Source organism: Desmodus rotundus, chromosome 4 (genome assembly GCF_022682495.2).
Source record: "Desmodus rotundus isolate HL8 chromosome 4, HLdesRot8A.1, whole genome shotgun sequence".
Lineage (NCBI taxonomy): Eukaryota > Metazoa > Chordata > Mammalia > Chiroptera > Phyllostomidae > Desmodus > Desmodus rotundus.
The window spans coordinates 163,332-175,485 of record NC_071390.1 but is presented as its reverse complement, the minus strand read 5'-3'; the positions used below and the strand labels follow the sequence as shown (position 1 = coordinate 175,485).

The window sequence follows — 12,154 nt, the reverse complement described above, 5'->3', positions numbered from 1 at the left end:
TCGTCGACGGTCTCCCAGTGATGCAGTGACTGCCACCCACCTCTCCGTGCACCCTTCCTGGTCTTGCCGGCCTGCTGGGGGCTCTCTGAGCACTGCCTCCTCCCCCCGCCCTTTCCCTGTGCCACCCCTGCGCGTAAGAGAGGCCTAGCTGGCGGTGTTGAGAATGATTCTGGTGCAGTGGAGGGAGCGATGGGAACCCTGATGAAAGAGACGCGGTGGCATCCAGAGAGGCTGGACGTTAGCTCCCAACAGGGCCTTGGGGGATGAGAAGGGGTGTCCTGGACCATTGAGCACACACAGTGGACCCTTGTGGCCTCAAGAGGTGGCCCTGGTGGCTCGTGGATAACGCTGGACGTCCCTGAGGCCCACGCTGGGGGCTTGGCAAGGTGCACGGCTGCGGTTCAGGAGGGCCTGGAGCCTCGGCACACAGGCTGGCCAGCAGGGCCCTCTCTGGGAATCCATGCCAGTCGGGAGACCCGAGCTGCCAAACCTTTTAGAAAATGAGCTTCACGGGCATGATTCTGATTAGAAAAAATACACGTTACTGTAGAGTTCGAAACTCATGAGACCAAAAAAGCAAATGAAAAACACTTCTGCCTCTCAGAAACAGACAGCTGACCGTCGCAGTTGTGCCCACGGAGGCCTTCCCGGTGAGCAGATGCACAGACGCAGGCCTGTGTCCCAGCGGTATCCCAGGCTCCATGCGCCCGGCATGTTTCCCACCAAGAACCTGCAGCGGGCACGCCCTGGTCCAGGTTGTCGATTCGAAGGTCTTCCACCAGTTACTTGTCCCCTCCTGGCGGGCATCAGGCCGCTCACAGAGAGAAGCATTTGCCACCTTTACTATTGCAAGTCATGGGCCACGCGCGTTTGTATTTTATTTTTAAATATGTTTATTGATTATTCTATTACAGTTGTCCCATTCCACCCTCTGCACTCCACTCCATCCTGCACACCCCCTCCCTCCCACATTCCCCCCCTATAGTTCATGTCCATGGGTCGTACTTACAAGTTCTTTGGCTTCTACATTTCCTACACTATTCTTACCCTCCCCCTGTCTATTTTCCACCTATCATCTATGCTACTTATTCTCTGTACATTTCCCCCTCTCTCCCCCTCCCACTCCACTGTTGATAACCCTCCATGTGATCTCCATTTCTGTGGTTCTGTTCCTGTTCTAGTTGTTCTTAGTTTGCTTTTGATTTTGTTTTAGGTGTGGTTGTTAATAACTGTGTGCTTGCTGTCATTTTACTGTTCATATTTTTATCTTCTTTTTCTTAGATAAGTCCCTTTAACATTTCATAGAATAAGGGCTTGGTGATGATGAACTCCTTTAAGTTGATCTTATCTGAGAAGCACTTTATCTTCCCTTCCATTCTAAATGATAGCTTTGCTGGATAGAGTCATCTTGGATGGAGGTCCTTGCCTTTCATGACTTGGAATTCTTCTTGCCAGCCCCTTCTTGCCTGTAAGGTCTCTTGTGAGAAATCAGCTGACAGTCTTATGGGAAGTCCTTTGTAGGTAACTGTCTCCTTTTCTCTTGTGGCTTCTCCGATTCTCTCCTCTTTAATCTTGGGTAATGTGATTATGATGTGCCTTGGTGTGTTCCTCCTTGGGTCCAGCTTCTTTGGGACTCTCTGAGCTTCCTGGACTTCCTGGAAGTCTATTTCCTTTGCCAGATTAGGGAAGTTCTCCTTCATTATTTGTTCAAGTAAGTTTTCAATTTTTTGTTCTTCCTCTTCTCCTTCTGCAACCCTATGATTCAGATGTTGGAACGTTTAAAAAAAGTTGTCCTGGAGGTTCCTAAGCCTCTCCTCATTTTTTTGAATTCTTGTTTCTTCATTCTTTTCTGGTTGAATGTTTCTTTCTTCCTTCTGGTCCACACCGTTGATTTGAGTCCCGGTTTCCTTCGCATCACTGTTGGTTCCCTGTGCATTTTCCTTTGTTTCTCTTAGCATAGCCTTCATTTTTTCATCTAATTTGTGACCAAATTCAACCAATCCTGTAAGCTTCCTGATTACCAGTGTTTTGAACTGTGCATCTGATAGGTTGGCTATCTCTTCGTCGCTTAGTTGTATTTTTTCTGGAGCTTTGATCTGTTCTTTCATTTCCTCCATTTTTTTTTTTTTTGGTCTTGGTATGCCTGTTATGTAAAGGGGCGGAGCCTTAGGTGTTCACCAGGGCGGGGTGATGCTGGGCTGGTCACTGTGCTGTGACGCTGTACGTGGGGGAGGGGCTGAGAGGGAGCAATGGCACCTGCTCCACTCTGCCGGATTTCAGTCACTCCCTCCCCTACCCACAATCAAACTGGGCCCCTCCGGTGCTGATTCCTGAGTGGGTAGGCTTGTGCATGCTCTAGGTCCCTGTGGGTCTCTCCAACGAACTCTCCTGTGAGGCTGGGAGTTTCTCCTACTGCCACCTCAACTCCCACAGGTGTTTTCACTCAGAGGTTCGAGGCTTTATTTCCCCGTGCTGGAGCCCTGGGTCGTGCCGTCTGTCACCCGGTCCACCAGCTGCTACCTTGATGGCCAGCTGCAGTTTTGCCCACCCTGCTCCATAATCCACCGCCTCGCTGGGTCCACCAGCCACCACCTTGCCGCGAGTCCTCTCTGTCCGGCTGCCCGTCTCCGCCCCTCCTACCGGTCTGGGTGAGTGTGTCTTCTTTGTCTCCTTGGTTGTCGGACTTCCATACAGTTCGATTTTCCCTCAGTTCTGGTTGTTTTTTGTTTTCAAATTGTTGTTGTCCTTCTTTTGGTTGTGCGAGGAGGCACAGTGTGTCTCCCTGGGCCTCCATATTGGCCGGAAGTCCCAAATGGGCTCCTGCAGAGGGGAAACAGACTAGACTAGGGATACTTGAGGAGAGTCTGGGGTTGGTGGCTCCGGGGAGAGAACCGCGGGAACAGCCACCAGGATCCCTGTGCTGAGTCAGTCCCCGGACTGCAGAAGCCACCTTCTCAGGCACAGCTCTCCAAGTCCATGCACGTTTTCAACGTTCTTGATCAAACAGCTGTGTTCTTTCATGACACACTGGAGCCGTCCTTGTTCGTCACACACCTTCTGTGCGAGGCAGAGAAAGCTGTGTCCCACATGGGGCCTGTCCCTGGCTGCTGTGGTCACTTGTCCACGAGTCTCCCACCTGGGTCTGTAGGAAGCCCAGCCTGGGCTGCACCACAGGCTGTGGGTGCTGTGCGGGCTCAGGCCAGGGTGGGGGTGGGAGACTCCCCACTCCGAGTGGCAGATGACAACTCTGATATACTGGGGAGGGGATGGGGCTCCCCGCTTCCTTCTCAGAAGGCTCAGCACTGAGCTGGAGTCTGTTTCCCACATTTGGCGGACACAGTTGCCTGGGAGCACAGTGGCACAGGTGACCAGGGGTGCTGTTGCCCCTTAGAGACTGTGGCCCCCCTCTTGGCCTGTTGGACCCTCTTTGCAGGTGAGTGCTGCTGTGCTGAGGGCTTCACTTTCTCCCCATATGCCACTGGTGCTGAGGCACAGAGGGGGTGGGTCTGCATGAGTCCTAAGTCTGTTGTGGGCCCTTTAAGAGGACACACTTTCTTCCACCGCCCCCAACCCCCACTGGTTTTTACAGCCAGAAGTTAGGGGGACTTATCTTCCCGGCTCTGGGACCCTGGGTGGGGTGCTCTGGCCTGGGGCTGGGATCTGTCCTGATTTTTATCCCACACATGTGGGTGTGGGACCACCCGTTCCTGTCTCTGCCCCTCCTGCCCGTCTGAATGAGTGTGGCTTTTTTAAATCCTTGGTTGTCAGACTTCCACACAGCACGATTTTCTGACAAATCTGGGTGAAATTTGCAGTCTAGCTTGTTTTGGCTATAACTGTGTGGAGGCAAGGTGTGTTCACCTACCCCTCCATCTTGACCGGAAGTCCTGTTCTCTTGATTTCCTTTGGGATTGTTTATTGCCAGTATGTAGAAATACAAGTAACTTTTGTGTGTTGACCTCGACTTTCCTGCACTTACTAGCTTTAATAGCCCTGCGTGGATTCTGTGGTGTCTTTTGCACAGACCGCGTCTCTGACTGCAGGGAGTTTCACTTCTTCCTGTCCGGTTGCAGGCCTCTTACGTCTCCTCCTGCTGAGAATTGGCTTTTGTAGCACAGGCAGCCGGACCTATGTTTGGTAACAAGGTCGTCAGAACCTAGGAAAGTCTGAGAAACTATCGGCCAGCAGGCCCCAGAGTGTCGTGTGCTGTCCTCCTAGATGGGACCATGAGGCAGAAAAAGGGCAGTGGGCAAATCTGAGGCCATCTGAATAAACCATGGACTGCAGTTAATAATAACATATCAATATTTGTTCATCAATAACGACGAATACCCCACATTGTTATCAGGTGTCAGTGATAAGGGAACCTGGGTGTGACCTCACAGGAATTCTCAGTGTGGATGGTCTCTTCAATTTTTATGCACATTTAGAAACACTCTAGAAGATAGTTTAAATAACCCCATCTTCCCTGCAGGGTGGGGTGTGCAGAGCTCTTGTCTGAGGTCCTTCTGGGGAGAGACCTCGGCAGACCAGCCGTCCGTCAGCTCACACTGTCCCTGAGGCCCCAGGTGCCGGCCCTTCTCTGTGCCTCCAGCGTGCTGGCTGTCTTCAGCCTGGGGCCTGTGCCCTCAGAGGTCCGGCTCACCTCTGGGTGGGTGCTGCTGCTCCCTGCACCCAGAGTCCTGCCAAGGACGCCGACTGGGCTTAAAGGCCAGCAGCAAACGCAGGTCGCTAACCTGGGGAAGACGGTTCACACCACATCTCACTTTCTGCCCGAGCAAGTGGTTCCTGTCTTCTCATGAACATGTGAGAGTCTAATATTCAGACGGAGACACTGGGGCGCGCCCGCGCTCACAGGGGGCGCCGTTCCCAGCCCTGCCTTTTGGACAACCTTCCTGAATTTTGTTCTTGATGTTCCTGAAAAGACAGACTTGTCTCTGCCCTGACCTATTTTACTGTGGAAAAATGACACCAAAATTGCTGTGCTGTCTTTTGCTTCAGTTTGAAACGGTGGAGCGTTGGCTTGTCTGTGACCTATCTGAGCCACAGATCAGTAGGGGGAACTCGGCAGTGTGGTTTGGTCCCCAAGTAGGTCAGGTTCTTTAAGAGATGCTGGCCCTGCAGGGAGTGTGCACCTGAGCCAGGCCCTGTCCTGCCCTGGAGGCCTGGGTGGTCTGAGATGGATCCGGGAGGGGTGTGCAAGGCCATAGGGGGTGTTGTACTGGCCTGGGAGGGGGGTGGGGGTGTCAGTCAGTGTCACGGGACTGCACGGAGCTGAGTCTGTGCCTTTGTTCTCTGGAACGCAGCCCCTGACCCAGCCTGACTCTTGTGGAGGGGACGAGCTTCCCGCCTTGGCCTGGAGCAGAGGATGGGGCTGGAGCCAGGGTGATTCACACTCTTCCTGCCTCTTGGGAGCCTGCCCTCCCTGAGGGAGTGGCCTGGAGTGGGCCAGGCTGGGCTGGGTAGCTGTGCCTGGGGACTTGTGACCCCAAAGCGCCAGAGCCCCCAATGCCCAGGCATGTCCAGGCTGTGCCCCCAGCTGTTCACAGCCCCTCCCCAGACCCTGTCCTCCCCCCTAGGGCCCGCCTTGAAGCCCCCATGGTGAAAATCCCATCCTGTGCTTTGGCTCAGTCCCAGCCATTGCGTTTTCCTTCTGGGAATCTGGAGTCCTGGGCCTGGCTTGCTGCTGCCGCCACAATGAGCTTCCACGTCTCTGCAAATGCAGGGAACGTTCACGGTCAAAGTGAGGGAAGGCTCACTCTGTGCCTTCTGAGTCCCTTAGGGGCCCGACCACAGACCGTCATGGGAGGGGCGTCTGCTGGGCCACTGGTTGCAGGGCGGCCACACAGGGCCCTGGGCTCCAGCGTCTCCTTGTGGCCTAGATGCTGCTGCTCAGTGCGGGGCCCACCGGTGCTGCACCCAGCTGCAGACCCCACACCCCGGAGAGTGGACGGGCATCACCACGGCAGCACTCTGTACACAGGGGTGACCCCAGTCCTGCAACCTGAGTGGCCTTGTGCTTGACTTTGCGATGTTTGTTTTGGAGTCGCCGGCTTCCTGCTAACCTTGGTTTCTAGCAGCTGCCAGGTCCCTTCTCCACCTGCTCCTCCCGCCTCCTGGTCATCGGCTCGCACCGCTTAGCTTGGCAGTGCTCCTGCATCAGCCTGGCAGCCCGCTACGCCCCGAGAGTGTCTGCCTGTGCCTCCATCTTGGCTGGCAGTCCTCGTCGGGACACTCCTCCGGCTCCTGCCTGAACCAGGAGCTGCTTCTCTGCCTCAGATAAATGTGTTTGCCTCGCACTTTGAAAGGCTGGTCACCTCCAGGCTGTCAGCTGGTGTCTCCTTTGGAGTCCTGGGGAGCTGGCCAGCACACCGTGTCAGGAGGCCCCTCCTGGGGGCCTAAGTGTATATTTATCCAACGAACAGCACAGACCGGATCGGCAGGGAGGCTCGGCCGCCTGCCAGTCTAGCCCCGGCTGAGACCCAGGCAGCGCCACGTGCCTGGCAGGAGGACATGCACGTGATCCCCGCTCCCTTTGAAGTGGGGACTTTGCTCTTGGCCCAGGCTGCCGTGCCCTTTGGACATTGGAGTGTGTGTTCCCTGCTCCTGTTTACTTGGAAAAGGCTTTTGGCTTTTGTCAAGTCACTGTTTTATCCAAGAGTGTTTTGACCCTGCATGCTTGTTTGCCTCCTTGCTGTTTGGGGTCTCAGCCCTCTTACCACATGGAGCAGAGCCCATTTCCAGGAGAGGCGCCCTAGGCTAGTTCTTCTGACACACTTCCCACCCCTTCCCCACTCCCAGCCCTGCCTGCTGCCACAGCCTCCAGGTGCTCGGGGAGGTTGTTGCCGCCCCGCACACCTGTGCGGTTGGAGGGCTCAGGGCTGCTGAGCTGCGTCTCAGGAACTTCTGGGATAGTGATGCTGCTGTGTTGTGTGTATGAAGGAAGGGAAACCTGTCCGTGACAGAAGATACCTGGACCCCTGAGGAGAGCTCAGCATGGGGAGGAGCCAAGGAGCCCGAGGGACCCTCCGGCCCAGCCACTGTGTAGGGGGATGGGAGCTGCGTGCCCCTCATGCTGTCCCCACAATGCCTGGCTGAGTAGGCTGTGCACGGCTCAGGGTGAAAACCCCAGGAACACAAGATGTCACATGGAGGTGACAGGCGAAGACACTGCAAAGTGAATATTTCAGGCAGATCATTGATGAGGCGGCTACCGGAAGCTGAAATTGATTTATGAGACATAAAATATCTATTAACAAATTTAAAGCCAATATTCTGAAACTAAAATTCCTGGTAGTTGAAATGAATGGTATATTGCATAAAAAGTTAGGTTTTATATTGATGTTATATTACATTACATTATATTATATGACATTACATTATACTCCATTCCATTATATTGTATTGCATTATATTATATTACAATGGGATCTACATGAATGTATAGTTTTTTCAAAACTATGAAACAAAGTAGTGAAGATATCTATTTGGCACACACACACACACAAATAATAGGGGAGTAAAGGACCACAGAGGACTCTAATAGCCATTAAACAAGATGCACGACCGAAGGCCTTGCTTCTAAAAGAAGCACCACTCAAAAGTGTCACTCGTTTTCCACAGACGTGTTCCTGTGCTTAAATCCTGTGCTTAAATCAGAAACATGGCGGACAGCGGACCGAGAGCCGAGGGCCTGGCCTCTGACTGGCGCTGCACCAGCACCCGCCTTTGGGCCCCTCCCAGGACACAGACATCCTGGGGGCTGTGCAGGTGCAGCTGTTCTTGGCCAGTGGGAGGCACAAGCCCTGCTGCCCCCCCCTCGCCCACATTCTTTCTGTCTCACTCCCACCCATCAGAGCCACAGCAGAAACCAGCAAAAAGGAGAAAGGCCGTGTGGACCTTGCAGGCATCGGCCCCTGGCAGGCCTAGCGGACGGAGAAGAGAGCAGAGGGTCAGAAGGCTCAGTCTCCACTCTGGGAACAGCCCTTTCCTCCTGCCCACTGGCCACCGGAAAGACAGGAGCAGGTGCCACAGAGGCAGGACCCCCAGGCCAGCCGAGTCAGTTCCCAGCTCCAGGGCACAGAACACCGAAGGGGCGCCGAGACCGCCAGTCCTGCTGGGGCTCAACGCCCCTTCCTAACACAGGAGAATTAAGGCAACACCAGGAGCCTACGGCACTTTTAGATGCGGGGTGACGAAGGGCTTGCCACCGGGATGAGAGAAGGAAAATGGGTTAGAATTCAGTATGTGGGCGCGGCCTCGCTTTTCTGTGAACAGAAGCACACCAGGTGGTCCTCTTCAGTGCCGACACGTGCCGACACGTCCACGGCACAGAAGCTTGTACTGCTCATGTAAAAGTGCAAAATGTGACGCAGAAATGAAGATCTTCCCTCTGTCACCGGCTTGAAGACAGAATGAGCCCTGGCCTGCAGAGCTCTGTCACACGACGGTCCCCTCCCGCTTCTTCGAGCTGCCCCTGGCCATCACCTCTGAACCTCCTAATGGCGACGCTGCTGGGGCTTCTGCCTGGGTCAGGCCTCCCTGAGAACCTGTTCTTTGGGACCTTAAATAGGGGTGTGCTGCCTCTTGACGCGGATCCCGGCCGGCAGGATCCTGGGTTGTGGCGGCAATAGACAAATTCACATGGACTACCGAGTCCTGTGGAGGAAAAGGGACGGCACGGCCACTCTCTCAAGCGGAGAGCAACCCGCCCTGCCTGGACAGGCTTTTGTTGTTTTTCTAGGCCCCTTACATCAAAGATGGTCCTCACTTACTATGCACAGGTTTGTTTGGGGTGGTTATCTTTGGCAGACAACAAAGGAGAGGGTGTGTCAAAGAAGGACATTTGCAATGTAAAGGGAGAAATGGTCGAAACCGGTTATGCTCCATACCTGGAAGGTCTAGCTCAGATTTTAGGAAGATAAAGATACTCAGTAAACATTTGCTGCCTCAATTCAGGGTGGGGGAGTTTTAGCAAGAGCAAGTCTCATAGCAGTCTAGGTACAATGAGGGCCTGATTTCTTACAGGAGAACCTGTCCGTGGGCGTGGGTCCTGCCCGCCTACCTCGCTTTTTCCGAGGGGGGCTGGGCCACATTTCCCACACTTGGAACGGTTCCCCACAGCCTCTCACTTCAGCCTTTTGTTTTTTAGGTGGACAACCTCTCCGCACCCACACAAAGCTGTCAGAAATGTGGGCCGGGCCTGGGCAAAGGACATGATTAGAGATAGAAGGTGTAAATAACCTGGAGTCTAAGATTACCTGTTCTCAGGTAAGTACAGGTAAGATGTCAAACACACAAGGTCCGTCCAAATTACCTTATTGATTTACAGCAAATCTAATGAAAATTCTAATGTAATTTTTAAAGAACTTGATTAAATGATTCTAAAGAATAATTATCCCCTAAGTTTCTACAGTAAAATAATACCTTTTTTAATAATCAGAGGTTAACTATTTCAAAATTGCTCAACAGTTCCCTCCCTTGTTTGCCTCCACTGATTGTACCAGTTGATTTGACAAAGTGGAATAGAGTTCAGATGGTGAGTTTCCATCCGTGGCCCGTGAGTTTGCTGCCGGTAAGTCAGGCACTATTGGGGCTGCCAGACACCCCTTTGATCAGATGTGCAGGGAATCGAACCTGCGAGTGGACGCTCTGCCGTGGAGACAGCCAGCACGAAGATGATGCTGCTCTCTGCAACTGCCACCCCAGACAAACACATGTGCACACACCCAAACCTTCTCTGTTCAGCTCGTGTGTGAGGACGGGGCAGTCCCCTTGGGGCCCCAGCTGGCAGGATCCCATCAACCTCCAAATGCTTTCCCTTCTACAGCCAATGACCAGCTAGACTGTAGGACACTGCCGTCTGCAAGATTTACTGTGGGGCACTTACATTTTGTGCCTTCCACTCACACATGCTCACTAGCAAGAAAGCCTGTCTGTTCTGTGACCCCTCCTCATTTGAAGGCTAGAAACCCACCCCTGGGTGGGCAGTTAACATGCTGAGGAGGCGTGCAGTGCACGGAGAGGCGTGTAGTTCCACTGTGCGGGCACCCGAGCTGCCGCCTCCGCTTACGTAGCGTCACACGCAGATGTCTCTCTGGCCTCATTTCTTTGAAACTGTCCCCCTGCATCTGTTGGGGGAGCAGCAGTTCTCTTCGTCCCTTCAAATGTTGTCCCCCTCAGCACGGGAGCTGTGGCTAAGGAACCTCTTGCCTGAGGACTTCTTTGCGGTGGACTCGAAACCAGAGCAGCTGGCGTTCCTGCTGCCTGTCACCACCAGACCCAATAAGTGGAGACGGGGTGGAATCGTTGCAGGCGCTTTGTTCAGATGGCCGGCGACCCGGGAAGACCGCAGGTTACGGATCCGGACAGACCATTAGCATCTCACCTCAAGCCGACCTTTTCGTAAGGAGGAGAAAGGGCAGGTGAGGGGCTGGGGAGAAGGTTAGCTGGACAAGAGCTGCGGTCCCACAGGTGACTTCACGGCACCGCGTGTCGCCGTGTGTAAGGCATACCCATGTTTCTGGCTGTCAGGGAAAAAGTCTTTCGTTTTAATTTTTAATTCAATTATCAATTTACTTACATTTAGATACCTGTTTTTTGTGTTATAAAGGCATTTTAGCATTTATTTTTGAACATATTATGGTACAAGAACTTTTATGTAACAAATAATTACAGCCCTGGCTGGTGTGGCTCAGTGGTTGAGTGCTGGCCTGTGAACCAAAGGGTTGCCAGTTCCATTCCCAGTCAGGGCACAGGCCTGGGCTGCGGGCCTGGTCCCCAGTGGGGGCACACGAGAGGCAACCACACATTGATGTCTCTTGCCCTCTCTTTCTCCCTGCCTTCCCCTCTCTCTAAAAATAAACAAATAAAATCTTTTTTTTTTAAAATAAGGAATTACAAAACAGAAGAACAGTTACTAGGTACAAAAAATTTATGTACTGGTAACAAATTTAAGAAATTTACACGTCATGGAAGGCCAAGAAGTCTTCACCACTGTCACTATCAGAAGTATCGTCTTCTTCAATTTCTGCATTACCGGTGTCTTCTGAAGAGTCCTTTCCTCATCCTTGTAAACTTCCCCATCTCCAGTTCCATTCACAGCATTGCTGATGCCCCATTTTGTAAATGATTTCAAAGCCACTTCCTTCTTGACGCCATTCCATGTTCTTAGGATCCAGTCACAAACCTGGGCAGTGGATGCTTCCTTGACCCCGCCTGTAGGTAACTGTGAAGCTGACTGCATCCATGACGTCCACTCTCTCTCCTTTAGGGCCTCGAAGGGCTTCTTGACCGACACATTAAGGTGGCAGGTGGCTGCTTAGCCACCAAGCGTCACGGCAAGTTGGGTTTTCAAGTCTGCCGCGATTGCTTTTGCACTTCGTGTGCGTGGGCTTCGAGCGATCAGAAAGCAAAGCTGGTTTTTAAGTAACCCTCCAGGCCTTCGTGACCAGACTCTGTTAAAACAGACTTTCATGCCTCCTTCATTCCCCCATCCTTCTTCACGCACATGGACAATAGCTCCACTTGGAACCTCTTTCTCTGGAAGCGTGTTTCTTTTAAAGATGACTATAAGTGGAGCTTGGTCCCGTCTGCACGACAGGCTTGAACAGCAGTGAAATGTGTTTTCTCACGACCACTGGTTCTGACAGCCACGTCTTTGCTCCTTTGACGTTCGCGGTTCTGCCGGATGGCACATAGGTGTGAGTGGGGCCTCATCCACACTGGCGATCTGGGACAGCTCAGAGCTGTCGGTCCTTCAAAGACGGAAAACATGAGAATAAAACTCTAAAACTTGACTCTCATGGGCTGCTGCGAGTTTTGGGGCAAGTTTTGCTCCTGTCCTCACGCTCAAACCTTCTCTCTGCATAAAGCCAAAGCCCCACTCAGGTGTCCCTGAGGAGTCATCAGTTCTTTCTCGTGCAACCCTTCCACCTTCTTGTGTTGCCTCGGTTGAAATGGGGTCCCAGTCTGCACCTGCATCCAGGTCTTCGCCTCCTGCTGCACCTCCCGCCACTTTGGAGGTTTCCCGCGTGTTGCCTCCTTCTGTCTGGGCATCTGGAGAAGCTTTTCCTCCTGTTGCCCCACAGTCTGATGGCACTCTCTGTGGGGGGAGGTCCGAAGGGTCTCTCAGCAGCTCTGTCACCACACCTTT

At 53.0% G+C, this 12,154-nt stretch overlaps 1 long non-coding RNA gene across 1 annotated transcript; it reads left to right on the top strand.

Moving 5' to 3' along the window:
* Positions 1–8,875: 8,875 nt before the first annotated feature.
* Positions 8,876–11,884, top strand: LOC123479292 (uncharacterized). Its single transcript, XR_008426608.1, has 3 exons — positions 8,876–9,270; positions 9,472–9,538; positions 10,183–11,884. It is a non-coding gene; the product is annotated as an uncharacterized lncRNA (long non-coding RNA).
* Positions 11,885–12,154: the final 270 nt, after the last annotated feature.